Source organism: Etheostoma spectabile, unplaced genomic scaffold (genome assembly GCF_008692095.1).
Source record: "Etheostoma spectabile isolate EspeVRDwgs_2016 unplaced genomic scaffold, UIUC_Espe_1.0 scaffold00005064, whole genome shotgun sequence".
Lineage (NCBI taxonomy): Eukaryota > Metazoa > Chordata > Actinopteri > Perciformes > Percidae > Etheostoma > Etheostoma spectabile.
Genome location: NW_022603224.1, coordinates 475 through 15,516, shown reverse-complemented (window position 1 = coordinate 15,516; position 15,042 = coordinate 475). Strand labels below are relative to the sequence as shown.

Here is a 15,042-nt window from a genome sequence, read left to right as displayed (position 1 = left end):
CTTGTCTTCGGTTTAAACTTTTAATCATGTTTCTACGTTAAAGTATGGCGACACAGCACGGTCCCAAAGAGGGGGGGTTTTGAGCGATGTTGAGCGATTTTCCCGAACATTTCCCATTCAAGTCAATGAGAAAACTTTGCCGTTTTTTTGCCGATTTCGGTAAAACCGCGCGGCACATCTCTTAGAAAAATCATAGCACACCATTCCCGATCAATACCCACATGTCGGTGTAATGTGGTGCGCGTGTTGGCAACGCTTTGGGACTAGTAGCGGGACGAAATTTGGCGGAAGATTAAGAATAAGAAATAATAATAATAAGTATGGGCAATAATAGTCATTGTGCCGATTGCTGCTTATGCAGCACATCGGCACACTGAATAATAATAAGTATGGGCAATAATAATCATTGTGCCGAGTGCTGCTTATGCAGCTCCTCGGCACACTGAATAATAACCACGACTGTGTGGCTGTTCAAAGACGCAATTAGAGCAAAAAATAACAGGAAGCAAAGAAAATCCTTTAGCCTAATCATGAACATAAACAAAGTTGAAAAGCGTGCTGTCATGATTCATGAGTAGTTTAGATTCAATGCTTAATATTCTTTATTTTAAACAAATAAATGTGTATAATGTGCTGCATTTGTTTCAGGTAGCTTTGTCTAATCTACAGTATTATAAATCTGAATTTGAACTAGCAAAACAACATTTGGGTGAGCATCTGTGTTTGCAGTTCCTTTGTTACGGTGCCATCGACATCTTTACATAACCCAAACTTTACGGCTTCCGCAGGATACATATGTCTCGAGAAAATAATTTGGGATGGCACTCCATGACACTACACCGTGGTTAAACTGTACTGCTTAATCCCAATTCTCCTCGATCGAGATTTCATTAAATGTTTCTTTGTAATTCATCAAAGTCTCCAGAACCTTCTTCACGTATCCTGAGTTGTGCTGTTTCTGAGTTTTTCCATAACACTAATTATACTGAGTAATTGAAAACACCTGTGCAGCTGTGCAGGGCCTTTAACCCTCCAGTTGTCCTCGGGTCAAATTTGACCCCTTTTAAAAATGTCTATGTCAGAAATATGGCATTCTTTTTTTACCAAATTACCACAAAAAAGGATGGATTCCACGCAACGCTCTTTGCAACTACAATTGATCACTTTCATTGAATTTTTGGGTGAAAATTGAAATGGATTCAAATCAATATCCTGACTAAACTCATCCACTCAACATATGTTCTTCTGATCTTAACTATTAGGAAAATAATTCATAGTTTCTGCTTTATTAACTCAAATATTAGATATAATTCTATTCAAATGAGGGTTATTGACCATGGATTCCAAAAAGTAGTGTAAAACTAGTGGTAGTAAGGTGGTGTTCGTGAAATAATAAAAAACAATAATGCGTTGAAAATGTCAAATGTCGAAAAAAGGGTAAAAAAAAAAGTGTTAATCTTTGTGACCTGGGAGGACAACATATGTTGATGATACATAGGATCCTGTATGTCATCACATTAAACTGTGTGACTACATGTCCTAAAGTGTACAATGTATTACTATATTTGACTATTTCCAAACAGTATGTTATCAAAGCATACACAACGTCCAGAGGTCTTTCCTGTGGGCCCATCTTCTCAAGGGCCTTTACATGACACAGAAGACATTTTTGACATGTCACAGTGTAAATAATAAAATGAATGATGCCTACATTGAGAAGTCAATTCAAAATGTCTGCTGTGAAAAAGTGTAAAGGTGTCCGCAGGATGCACAAGGAACGCTTCCCTGAAGCTGTTTGTAACTTCTCTTCTACATGTTTGTGTGCAAAAGCTGCTCCAATAAAGGTCCAACATGGGGTGGACTTTAACCTTCAGCCCAATTACTATCTCAGAAGTTAGCCTAAAAACTATGAATGTAATTTATTATCTAAACTAATAGAATTCTTTTTCACCACTCACCTGCACCAGCATAGCCCCATTCCCACCAAATTACTCTCAAGAATGCAAAGAGAAGATAACATCCTGGTTTTATAAGACTTGTACACAAAATGTAACTATTAACGTAGCAATCATTAATACTTGTAAAATGATGTCTGATAACACCTTTCCGTATCTTGCTCACTCACTGTAAGTCACTTTAGGTAAGCTATTGTGTTAATATTAAGTTTCGGCTGGTATACCGAGAACAATTCTCCTGGGTGCAAAAAGAAATCTGTTCCTGGACGAACAATGTGTCCCGTGCAGGACGACAAATACTACAAAATGACAAATCTGGTGATGCAGTGCGTTTGTTTTTTGCACTGCTCTTATTGCCCCAATTAATAATTTAGTAGTTTTTGTGTTTCAGTGCAACTGTAGTTAGCACAATGATGATTTGGCACCTGGTTATCTGTTAAAAGCTCACACCTCAAAGTGTGAAATGCAGTCACGTCCTGAGAAACCAATTCATCTTTACATGAACATATGAATGTTAAAGCATTTCAGTGGGTTTCAAAACATATTTTAAAACAGCTTTTTAGAGACATAATAAACAGGTTCTCTGTCTGACTCAACTATAGCTACGTTTATTTATGTCTAGTATTTGCTCTGCCACTTTTTGCATGGTCACGTAATGTGCTCACCTTTGATTATCATTATTATTAAGAGCTATGAATCGATTAGTTGATGGAAAATAAAATAATCTGCAAAATAATCAGCCTCACAAAATTCAGTAAAAGTTGTTAAAAAAAAATTGTTGTTTGTATTAAACAAGCATTTTAAAAAAAGTAATTTTGGGCTGTGGAAACTTGTGTCTGGCATTTCTTACTTTTTATGTCATTTAAAGATCAAACTAAACACAATATCCCTATTCTTAGTATTGTGACTGTCTAGCCACTGTACTGCATAGCCTAGCTTTAAAAAAAGAAAAGAAAGGACACAACTGCCTTATAAAGCTTTGCATGGTCTGGCATCTGTTTATATCTCGGACCTGCTCCATCTGTACATTACTAACAGGTCCCTCAGGTCTCTTAACTAAGGATTACTGGTGGTCCCACACACTCGCTAAAGGTGACCGTTGCTTTGATGCAGTGGCTCCAAACCTGTGAAACGCCTTCCTACTGTCTTACGTTCTGCAGTCTCTGTTAAAGCTTTGAAAAAGCAGCTGGAGACACATTTGTTTAAATTCGCTTTTGACTCATGTTTTTAAACTTTGGGTTTTAGGTTTTAATTGTAGACATGATTTTAATTGGTCCTTCAATTATTATTATAATTTTCTGTTGGATTGTACTGCATTTTTACAAAATGTTTATCGTACTGTTTATGTTTAAACTTATTATTATAATTATAAATGGGACCCTTAATAAGAAATTGGACAAAGTCAACAAAGCATTAAGCAATGTCTCACTTGTTAATAATCAGTTATTTTTCACTCACGACTGATACTACTGTAAGTAACCTATCTCAGGTCATTATAGACCGGTTCCTGTATCTGACGTGAACACACCGAGCTGTAATCAGTGTCTGCCGCTCTGCGCGCTGTCCAGCAGGGGTGGTGCTGAAAGAGCTGGAGCTGAGGCCTGGCCTATCCTCTTTGACGGGCCTTTTACATCTCACCTCACGAAACGTACAATAAATACAAACACCCCGAACCTTTAAACGCTTTAAACACACACCGGTGAAGGCACATATATTAGCAGTCAACACAGGCCCTGAACCATCATTTGTCGCTGCTGCCTGAGCTACCAAATCACGGTGAGACCTTCACGACCAGAAAATAAGAAAAGCAGACACCGCTATTAACTCACGGAGCTGCTAGCAAACAAGTTCACTTTTAGCTTTCTATTTTGCATTTCAACATTTCAACGAGCACTTTCTACGCATCATAACAGACAGGAAACCACATTCACACTGCACCTCCGCCGCCATAGCTGCACCGGTATACCCCCCCCCCCCCAATATGACCAATAAAAACGGCGTCAAGCGGCACCGAGGCAGGTGGCTCCGTACCTTTTGTAGTCGGAGGAGAAAATCCCTCCGCTCGCCGGGTCGTGACCATATTCAGGCTCCCCGACGCTGGAGGAGCCCCCCTTCTCGTCGTTGAAAGCGGAGTTGGCGGACATGGCCGTGGATTTCTGTTATTTTTTTTTCTCTCTCTCGCCCTCACAGAGCAGCGACCGGGATTTAGCGGAGAGAGCAGCAGGATACACGGCTCTTAAAGGCGCACCGACACACGGCCGTTATCTCTGAGATGCTCGGTGCATACGGGGATGATGGGTGGAAGAGGAGGGGGGAGGCATGATGCTCTGGGCACGTGATGCATTACAGGTTAATAGACCTAAACCCGGAAGTGGTAGAGAAGTAGCCTAAGTAGTGGGTTTCCTCCAGGTGAGATTTCTGGTGAAACTGCAGAAAGGGCAAGAACTGGATGAACCCCGGCCCCCTTTCACTTAACATTCCTTCACCAGATTTCAAATGTTGTTTTTTTTACCCACAGACAGTGGTGAAAAGTAACTATTACTCAAGTTGGCTACTTTTTATTTTAATTTTTTATTAATTATTTTATATATTCACTTTAATTTTATGATGCTTTCATTTGGCTAGTTTTGTCTTCTTTTGTTTTATTATCACGGCTTGATCTTAAATTGTTTGCTTTTATTGTTATTGTTTTTTGTGTGGACCCCAGGAAGACTGTAGCAACCATAGACATAATAAATACTAATAAATACTATTCATACATAAATAAATAATAATCTATATATGTCTATGGTAGCAACCACCTTGTTGAAGGTAATGGGGATTCAAATTCTACTTACCATTTTTCAAATACTACAATGTATTGCTAAACAATGAACCAGCGGTTTCTTACATAAATAAGTAGTTCAAACTCCACATTGACAAGCTGCTATAATAAAATGCTGCTTACACGTTCACAGTCACTGGGGACATTTTACGGCTGAACGAGTACTTTTACTCTTGATACTTTTATTTAAGTCGGTTTTTGAAAGTATTTGCATTGTTATTTACTTTAACTTAATCTCTTATTAACAATTATAATAATAACAATATTATTTAAATCCTGGTTTAGTCCTAAAATGATTTACATGTGCATGTCAGTAAATTAGTAGTAGTAAACTGCAGTAGTCCAAAAATGGCCTATAGCATCTCACTCATTTACTGCCACCTAGATGAGAAACTGGCTACATGCGATGACCTTCCACCAGCTTCAGTCACAAAGCATGCAGAGCATCTATCACTTAGACATAACATGCAATAGAAGTTTTTATATTTCATACTAATTGTACGCTATATTTTAACAGAGGGGCATTTTTATTATTATTAAGTTAGGGGTGGGACTACTAGTCTATCCACGACTTTCCACTTCCAGGATTGCCCCGTTGCCGCCGGAAATTCCGCCGTATGTCCTTTTTTTACGCTTTCTTTGTGTTGAATTCTAAATGCCGGTGTATTTCTGAGGACTATGGTTACCTGGTCCTCAGATCTCTGCTTTGCCTATAATCTGCATTTATTTTAGAGACGGACATATATTTTTAAAGATAAAAAACGAAACAAGTATTTCAAGTATTTTATTCATTAGCATGATAGTTGACGCGAGCTTTTACTTTGAAAAGTAAGAGTAGGGTTTAAAGTATTTTATTCCAGATGCAAGCTTTTATTTTGAAAAGTAGAAGCTGGTGGACGGCACAAGGCGGGACGGCATGACATGGGACGCTCCAGGCTGCAGCTATAAACTCTTGATTGAAGGCGACCCTCGCGCCTCAGTTACTGTTGAACAGTAAATGGCAGTAACTGACAAGGCGCGAGGGTCGTCAGTTTTTTTTCCATGACAACTTGGAGCAAAGGAAGTTTTGAGCCGTTTAGCTAGTGATACTACGCGGTTAAAAACAGAAATCTAAATTAAGTTTGGTCTCATTAATGAAAGAGACAGACACGTTTTAACACACATAAAAGGGTAGCACTGGAAAAAAAATGAAGAAAAGTAGCCTGTTGTTTAACTCGTAAGTTTACAGTTTTACAACAAGTGGACTTTTCAACACAACTTTACCATTAGCTAGCTAGTTTTAACTAACTTAAACGCTAGCTACAACACATCTAGCTACGCTAGTTATCTTACGTACCCAATGGTGGTTATACTAGCCTTGCTATCTGTTACGTTGCTATGTTATTTTGCTTTCTCCTAGATCTTCTCGAGCAATGAATTCCTCAGTTGCAGGAGTTCATCAAGTCAGCCAAAGTTCAAGAAACAAGTGGAGCTTTGCAGGTTCTCAAACCCGAAGAAGTGTCGGTGGCAGCAACAGGAAACGTAACATCCCCGATAGTACCAGTCAGACTCCTAGAAGACCAGTTCGGGTAACTTTATCTATTTAATTCAAACAACGATAACGCTAGCTATAATGTATAGAGAACTTTACATTTCTTATCACACTATTGCAGTTGATGTTGGTTTCCTCAATTTTTTTAATTGATTTTAACACGCATTCTTCAGTATTCTAGCTATGTAGGTAGGTAGGTATCATAGACTGTATATTATTATTAATATTAACGGTCTATGGTAGGTATGATACATTGTTTTGTAAAAAAAAAGTTTTTATATATCATTCAAGCTCAGCCTTATGTTAAGTCAACAAATAAGTAATTATAATCACAATGTTAGTGAAAAATGATCCGAAGAAAATTAGTAAAATGAAAATAATTAAAAGTTACAATATTTCAGAGACAATCCTCACAATTCTGTAGTTAAATCAAAAATACATGCATATTGGAAGACAGAATATTAACTCTGTGTATGGGAAATTTGTCTATTAAGAGTTTAAGATAAACAACAAATACAAATCTTAATGTCTTTCCTCACATGTTACAGAATGCCACGTTTTACTGAAAATTCAATTCTGTATATCTGTCCAAACATATGTAACTTGATGATCATAAATTAAATGCTTAACTGATTCTGGCAGTGGTTCCGGTCTTTGCAGGTGTTGGACAATAATGGCATTGACGTCACTCCTCTGCCACTGTATCATGCAGAGCCAGGAGACATGCCTTCCAAACCAGGCAAATTCTTGGATGAACTCTTTTTCAGCTCAGAATCAGACCACTTAAAATCAGCTTCAAGCTCTTTTAGGTACCAGGTGGTAACATTCACATAAACCTTCAAAACTGATTTTATGTGTGGCTTGTTAGGCAAAAAGTAATAGTCACGCGTTTCTGACAGCAAAAATGTTCTCAGACTCAGTAATGCCATTGTTTTTCAGCTCATTTATGGGTAGCAGCCTACCATCCAGCCTATGTACCACAGCATCAAAGACTAAGAGGACTGAGGATAGTGTTCCTAAACTGGACATACCAATAATCCCTCCACCTCCAAGCGGTTACTATACTGTTTTTTGTTGTTGTTTTTTTTTCAATATACTATATGTTGTCATTATGTTTATTATAATCACTGTTTTGACCTGGTGTTTATCAAAAATTAATGCAGTTTTACATTGTTATTCTATATGCAGATTTTGCCATTTGCTGCAAAATATTGAAGTGAATCTACAGCTTCCTATTATGATCACATTTTTGTGTTTGTAGCAGATAGTCTTTATACAATTAAATTCAGTATTTATATATAATTATTTTGTGTTTTTTCTTGCACAAAAAGGACAGAGGAAAAGAGACAATGTGAAACAACATGTAACAGAAGAGATGTTGGATGATGTAGTAGACCTCTACCTCACTGAGACAGATACCATTTCACTGTTTGACATGCCACCCCTCATCGTTATGTCAGAGGATGTTGATGATACAAAAGCCATTGAGTGAGTCCTATAAGGAAAGATCTGGAATGCACAACAGGGACACAAAGTAGCACTTAATGTCTTTAAATTTGGAACTGGCTGTCTTACAGTGTGTTAAGATGTATTTCAGTTTATTGTCTGTGCAAACATACCATTCTGTGACGTGTAGTACTGCTCTTTGGTTGTATCAAGCTGTTCACCATTTTCACCATGTGCTTACAGAGAGAGAAACCTTCAATATGCTGATCTCTGCAAGAAGAGAGTGGGCAACGATAAGTATGTGGAGCGATCAATGCAGACATTCAATGGAGCACCTAAAGAAAAACAGATCCAGACCGACAAGATTGTCATGGTGGATGAAGGTTAGGCTTAGGCTTTGCATACTTTTTTGGGTTGTGTTTATTTAAGTAGTAGTAGACTTGTTCAGATTCATCAATAGTATAGTGGGCACTGGGCAGGTAAATTAAAAGTTTTAAACCTTAAGATTATGTTGCTCAAATGTTCATCAATGATAAACACATGCAAACCAACCTGGCAGTAAGGTACTGGTTTAAAAAGTCTTAACTGCTAAGTTTGCTGACAGCATTTTTAGCTGATGTCACATGGTAATGTTTTAGTGAAAAGAAAAACCTCAACCGTAATGTGATAATCAATTGTTTTTAATTGAGATTTGTCAGATTAATGCAGTTGGCTTTTCAATCTCAGACTGTTGCATTTACAGTCCAAGGTTTTGCTACAGTATGTAGATAAAAATCAGTCATCAAAATATTTTGATGAGTTTGGCAGGACATTTAGTGATCAGGTTTTCAAAGTAGACAGCTAGTTGAAATTCTCTTGTGTCCACAGGCACGGTCGCTACAATCTGGGATATCTATGACTCTTTCTGTGGCCAAAACAAAAACCTGAAAGTGAGAAGACTAACAATCCAGCGTCTACCGTGAACACCAGCAAAGGGAAGGAGAAGAGAGCAGAGAAGAGCAGTGGCACAGTCAGCACCATCAGCATAGGTGACCGTACCTCGGAGAACATTGACTCTGTTAATGTCAGTCTTTGTCCCAGCAAAGGACTGGAGAGGTCTAAGAGTGAACACAGTTTTGCTATAACAGGCATGTATAATTTTTTTAATATTTTGTTTCCTCAGGCAGCAATTTAAATGCTGAATCCAATCCAGAGGTGATCATGTTGACAGAGTCATTCCAACACAGCTTATTAGTGATGGAGAGGAGCCTTGTGGCAAACTTCTTTCAACCCAAGCTGGCTGCTTATAGGCAGGTTCCTAATAAAAGGTAAACTTTCTTTCTCACATTGTTGGTACAGATGCACCAGCCTGTGGATTTACACTCAGGACATTTGTCCTCTGCTTCAACTACAATAAAACATTTGGTCATTATTAATGTAATGTTGATTGTGTCTGTGTGATTGAAGACCCTGACAGCACGGTGAACCCTGGGACCGAGGAAATGAGCGAAAAGGGTGAAAAAAGCTCTTCCTCTCCAACTCTGGAACGTCTCTGGGCTTTCAGCTGCAAGCTCACTACAGGATGGAACATTACCTGCATGGTCTGGAACAAGGAGAACCCGGTAACATAGACCAAAGATCAAAACACCCAAACCAGCTGCTGTTTATCAGCAGAACAATCATTTACACCATTGTCAATGTATTTTGTGTTGGAGTTTTTTCAATGTCTAAGCTAAAGTGATTTTGCCATTTGACTGCCTTCACTATTCATAGGCACATTAAATACACATTTAATCATGTTAATAAATCTGCAGTAAGCAGTTGACTCTATTTCAACTTTGCCTAGGTTGTGAAGCATTAATGCCAAGAAAAAAGACAAATTAATGATTGTCAAAACAGCAGAGTTGCCCTTGGTACCACTTAGAATTATAATGGGCAAACATTAACTTTTATGGTTCTACTATTACTAGTCTTTGTTTAAAAAGTTGAATGAATCCAAATGTCTCACACTTCACCTAAAACTCAGTCTGTGCTCCCTGTAAGGATCTCCTGGCAGTGGCATATGGTGACTGTGTCTCCACCAACCAGAAAAGTTTGATCTGTTGCTGGTCCCTCAAAACCCCTACGGTATATTTATTTTTATTGCCCTTTATTTACTTTCCATCTACATCTTCCTGTGCCCTATCTCAACTAGCTAACCATTTGTATATGAGCTATGTAAATGCAGTCCATAGTTACTGCACAGTGATTATAAATATGTCCCCTGTGCAGTGGCCAGACCGAGTCTTCCACTGTCATAGTTGTGTGACATCGCTGGATTTCTCAGCCGACAACCCCAGCCAGCTGGCAGTGGGGATGTACGATGGCACTATAGCCATCTACAGTGTCCGGAGTCGGAACGTTGAGTGTATTGCCAACAGCAGGTGATGACTGTGGAGCAGGCAATTAAACTCTCACATTACATGAAACAAAAGTTACTATTGGAGAAAACCTCTTTCCTCTTAGCTTTCTTAATATTTCTGTTTTATAGTGAGTGTTCCAAAAGGCACCTGCATCCAGTGTGGCAAGTCAACTGGAGCAAACAAGAGATTACATTGTCAGGGACGACAGGATAGAAGCGCTCGTTGCTGTGTCGGCAGATGGCAGGATTACCAAGTGGCTCCTCTGCGGCAATGGTCTTGAGTGCATAGGTACTGTTGTCTGCAGCATGCTATGGTTTCAACAGTTGAACACATATGATTACACAATCTAACACGGAGTATAAGTATATGACATACATAGTATATTCAGAGATAAGCAGTGATATTTTTACTCATTGGCATAACCCTTGGCAAACATGGCCAAAAAGGCAGGAAACCAACAAAGCTCATATTATTCTATCACTTGAACTGATGTTAAAAAGATAATGTTGGTTAATTGTTTTACTACTGTGGAACGTTAAAGACAGTTTTGAAAGTCTCTCGTAAGAATATTTACAGCCAAACCTTGTATAGCAGTTGGGGCTGCACGATTATGGCCAAAATGATAATCACAATTATTTTGATCAAAACTTTGATCGCGATTATTCTCACGATTATTTGTTGATTTTAACACAAAAAAATGTTTTTATCGTCACATAGGCTATTTATAACTGCGAGAGGGAGTGTGATGGACGTACTCACAGAGAGACGGCTGACTCATTATGAACGGGTCCAGCACGGGTCGAATTGGCGGATACACACATCGTGTGTATGAAATGTCTGTATCGTCACTGCGCCACATTTTTATGAACTATGATATTCTGGCCATGGGTCACATCTCTGGCCCAGGTCCAGCAGCTCCGTCTCACACTGTCACTCTGCTAACTGAAGTCAGTTGCATTCAATAACTTCTTCTGTGTTCTTCGCCGTGGCGGCCGCAAAAGCAGAATTACCAGCGGAAACACTGGTACAAATACAGGTTTGCCTCTCATACTTAACAATATCCAGCTGTGTTAATAACAATTAAAACTGTAGACAAATGTCAGAAGTGTTGACCGGCGGCCGCTGTGTGGCGGGGCTGCGCGGAGAGTAAGACGAGAGAAAGCTGAGAAGAGATCCCACACAGGCCCGGCTTTACAGACGAAATGGGTCATGTAACGCAAAATTAAACCATATCCATATAACAACATTGCAGCGGATGCGAGGACATTAGCTCCGGTGCGTCCTAGAGGAGCTAACAGCTAACAGACGCTACTGGCACCGACTAGCACTGGTCACTGCTGTTGTCTGAAAAACAACAGACAGGACAAAATGTTGCGTTTACTGGTAAACTGGTAAACCTTGAGACCGACGTATAACCGACTGCTATCTGTTGAGTTTTCCTCCCGTTACTCTGTCCTCTGTGATTGTCTACATCTAGAAACTAAGCCGCACGGGGTGCAGAGAATAACTCTGACTGGCACATGATCAGACAGCGGTTGACGGAGTGGTAGATGGGCTATGCAAAAAACCCGGAGCGTTCTATGAAATGACCCTTTAAAAAATAATAATCTCTCGATCACGCAAATTTGATCGTGGGAAGTCAAAATCGTGATCGCGATTAAAATTTGTTTAATTGTGCAGCCCTAATAGCAGTGCTCTTACAAAAGTAATAATCATATTGTCTGTATCTTTTCTAAAAAAAAATTGTTCTTAGACTTGATGAAGCTAAAGAAGACTCAAAATTCTAAGAAGAAAGCTGTAGAAAACAAGAACAAGACAAAACCATGGGTTCAGTACAGACTCCTGGTCTTTGTCTTGACTTCCATCCAACAGTAAGTTCACAGAAATCAAATAGATCCTGGGATGATTTTAACTGAGCGTAGTACTCATGCTAAAATCTTAGTTTTGTAGGGAATTTTTTTTGCCTAACTTCCTTCTTCCAAAGTTTAACTTTTAACAAATTAACTTTTTTCTGGTTGTGTCTTTCTCCAACTTTGACTATGACATAAAAGAAAAACCTTGCATGATTCTCCTGGTTTGCTCTTTTCCCGTAGGATTCCAGTATGTATCTGGTTGGCACATGGGAGGGCCTCATCCAAAAGTGCTCCGTCTCCAACAGTTGCAATGTTCTGGAGACTTACCAAAATCACTTTGTAAGTCCTTTTGGATAAAACCATTGAGTCTGTAATATTTGAAATGTGCAAACGCGCACACAGGAATTTACTTTATTTCCCAATACCCAATACCTATGGTAAGTGTGTTTGACAGTATAATGTGTATAACACCAAAGAGTAGGGCCCTGTTTTTCAATGGTGGAGTAGTGAAAGAGCAAGCTAACTTAGTATTACCCCAGCTTTTCAGTGTCATTTATGATGCTTGGACTTCAAACCAACATGTAGACCAAATCTGCAGTTTAGCACAACTAGTTTAAGTTACTGTTCCGGCTTGCAGACTCATCTCATCACCAGAAAAATCTGTGGGAAGAAATACTTTGTTCCCATATCCCTGGATAACATATAGTCAATAACAGAAAATGTGATATGCTACCCATTTACTACAAGTTAATTCACCGTATTACTGTTATTGAAACAATATTGGTAATTTCAGCATGTTCATTCTATATCCGCTTTCTTGCTCTCCCTCAGTGCCCTGTGAACAGCATTAAATGGTCGCCATTCAGTCCAGATGTGTTCCTGAGCGCTCCTCTGACTGGACCATCCAGCTGTGGAAGCAAGAATGCCTTACCCCTGTGTTGAGCTTTACATCCGCCCAGAGGGCCGTGTATGCCATCAGGTGGTCCCCAAACTGGTCCACAATATTTGCAGCCATTAATGGACTGCAGGTTGAGATCTGGGACCTGAATTTAAGCATGTGAGTCAGGCTGACAGATATTTCTGTATTCATAGAGCTCTGTCTAGTTTACTTTCTTACTAACTGATTTGAAACATTAGCCTGAAAGGATCTGGTGTCCACTAAAGACATGCATCCCTTTTAAGCCTGCATCCAACCATTGTGCACAAGGCTGCACCTGGTGTGACGATGACATCCGTGCTGTTTGCCAGAGGGACAGACTGTGTCTTGGTAGGGGCAGTGAAGGCCAAGTGACTGTCTACCAGCTCAAAACCTCAGTGTTGGACAAGGCAAGCAGGTAAAATTGAGGTGGTCTGTGTGATTTTCTCGTCTCGATATGCTACATGTTGCACATGCATATTTTTCCATCATTTTTTTGTATTAATATTATTAATCTTCTTAATATCAAGGGAGGTGGTTTGCAGAGCTTACAAGTTGCTTTACAAACAAGTTTCCACAGAAAGGATATAAGGAACAGTTATTCAGAAAGGTCTTGATGTTACAGAGAGATTAAGCAATTTTTCTTTTTGGTGACTAAAGCTGCCAACACATGATCCGCGAGGTAGGGCGCAGAGCAAAGAGGCAAAGCGCAGCACAGGAACGTCCTGGAATTGGTTGCGCCCACAGTTTTGCCTTGAAAGGTCAGCAGCAACTAGGTCAAAGTGAAATAATTTGAACTTTGAGCACAGCTCACGGCGGCAATTCCAAGCGATGCGCGACACCAAGGGAAGGGCTGCACTGCAGTTTGGCGGCCCCGCTCTCCCCACAGGAAAATAATGGAACGGCCAGCACAGAGCAGTTTTACCGCAGATCATGTGTGGGCGGCTTTAGCATTTTTTTTAAATTTCCGGGTGTCTGAAGCATAATTGGAACCGGATTTCCAGGAAAGCAAAGATAAGACTCAAGATAGTAATTTTCTACCAAATTTGAGAAAATGTGAGAAAAGGAATACACCGAAACAAATCACAAAAGTCAGTCAGTGTAGGGTAAAACATTTGTACACTGTACACAGGTCAAACTGTCTCTTCTCTTTGTTTAGGTGGACAGCTTGGAAGACATCATTGGCTCCGCAGTTCCCAGGTATCTTTAGAAACTGCAACTTTTAAACTGCAATGTGAAAGTTTTAATCCATCCAAAAAGATCAGACTGTACACTTGTAATAACGCTGGCCTTTTGTTATTCAAGAACCACTTTACATTTGTTGTATCTTATCATATGTGAATTTTATTACAGCAGTTTAATTATTGCCAGTTATTTTGGATTTGAAAAAAGTCTAGAAAAGCATCTGTTAAAGTTTAAATGAAATAAATGTTACATTCCATGTAGTTTATGTCTTTATAACAAAACGACAGAAAACTGGTGGAAAATAACTACAAAAAATGCAACAAATTAGGATAAGACAAAATACATCATATGAGCTTTACTGTACATTTCAAAAATGTTTTGCGAGGGAAGTAAAAGACCTTTAGAGATTATATAGATACTTTCACTTCAAAACAACTAGTTGAGTAAGTAAAATGTAACCCTTACATAATGTATCATGTTTATAATTTAGTCTAAAAGATTTTTGTTTGTGGACAGTCTTCAAATAGATGCAGAGCTTTTCACTGTGGTATTAAAAGTTACATTCAATTGAACATTAAAAAAGAAGAGATTTTTTTCTTTTTTTGTACACTAAAAATAAACTGCTGAAATTCAGTTGAGATCTGAAGACAAAATTGTGATGACAAGGTTACTGTACTTCTGGACTTCTTATTTAAGACCGATGGAGACCTCTACTGGCCAATCAGGTTTATGGATGTTTAAAGAAAAGTGATTCAAACTGAAAAGCATTGAGTCTGTGAGAGCGTTGTGCATCATATGTGCTTTTATTCAAAGCCACTGGTGGACTGGTTTTTCTATAATAAATGAAAAAGAATATACTGCGATATTATATCATACAATAGTTAAATAAAGACTAAAATTAAATCTTGATTTGAAAAACCATTTCTAATCTTTACTTATACATTATAGTAT

General features: G+C 38.8%; 1 pseudogene; it reads left to right on the top strand.

Moving 5' to 3' along the window:
• Positions 1-5,720: 5,720 nt before the first annotated feature.
• On the top strand, positions 5,721-14,297 carry LOC116677410 (WD repeat-containing protein 78-like; annotated as a pseudogene).
• The last annotated feature ends 745 nt before the right edge of the window (positions 14,298-15,042 follow it).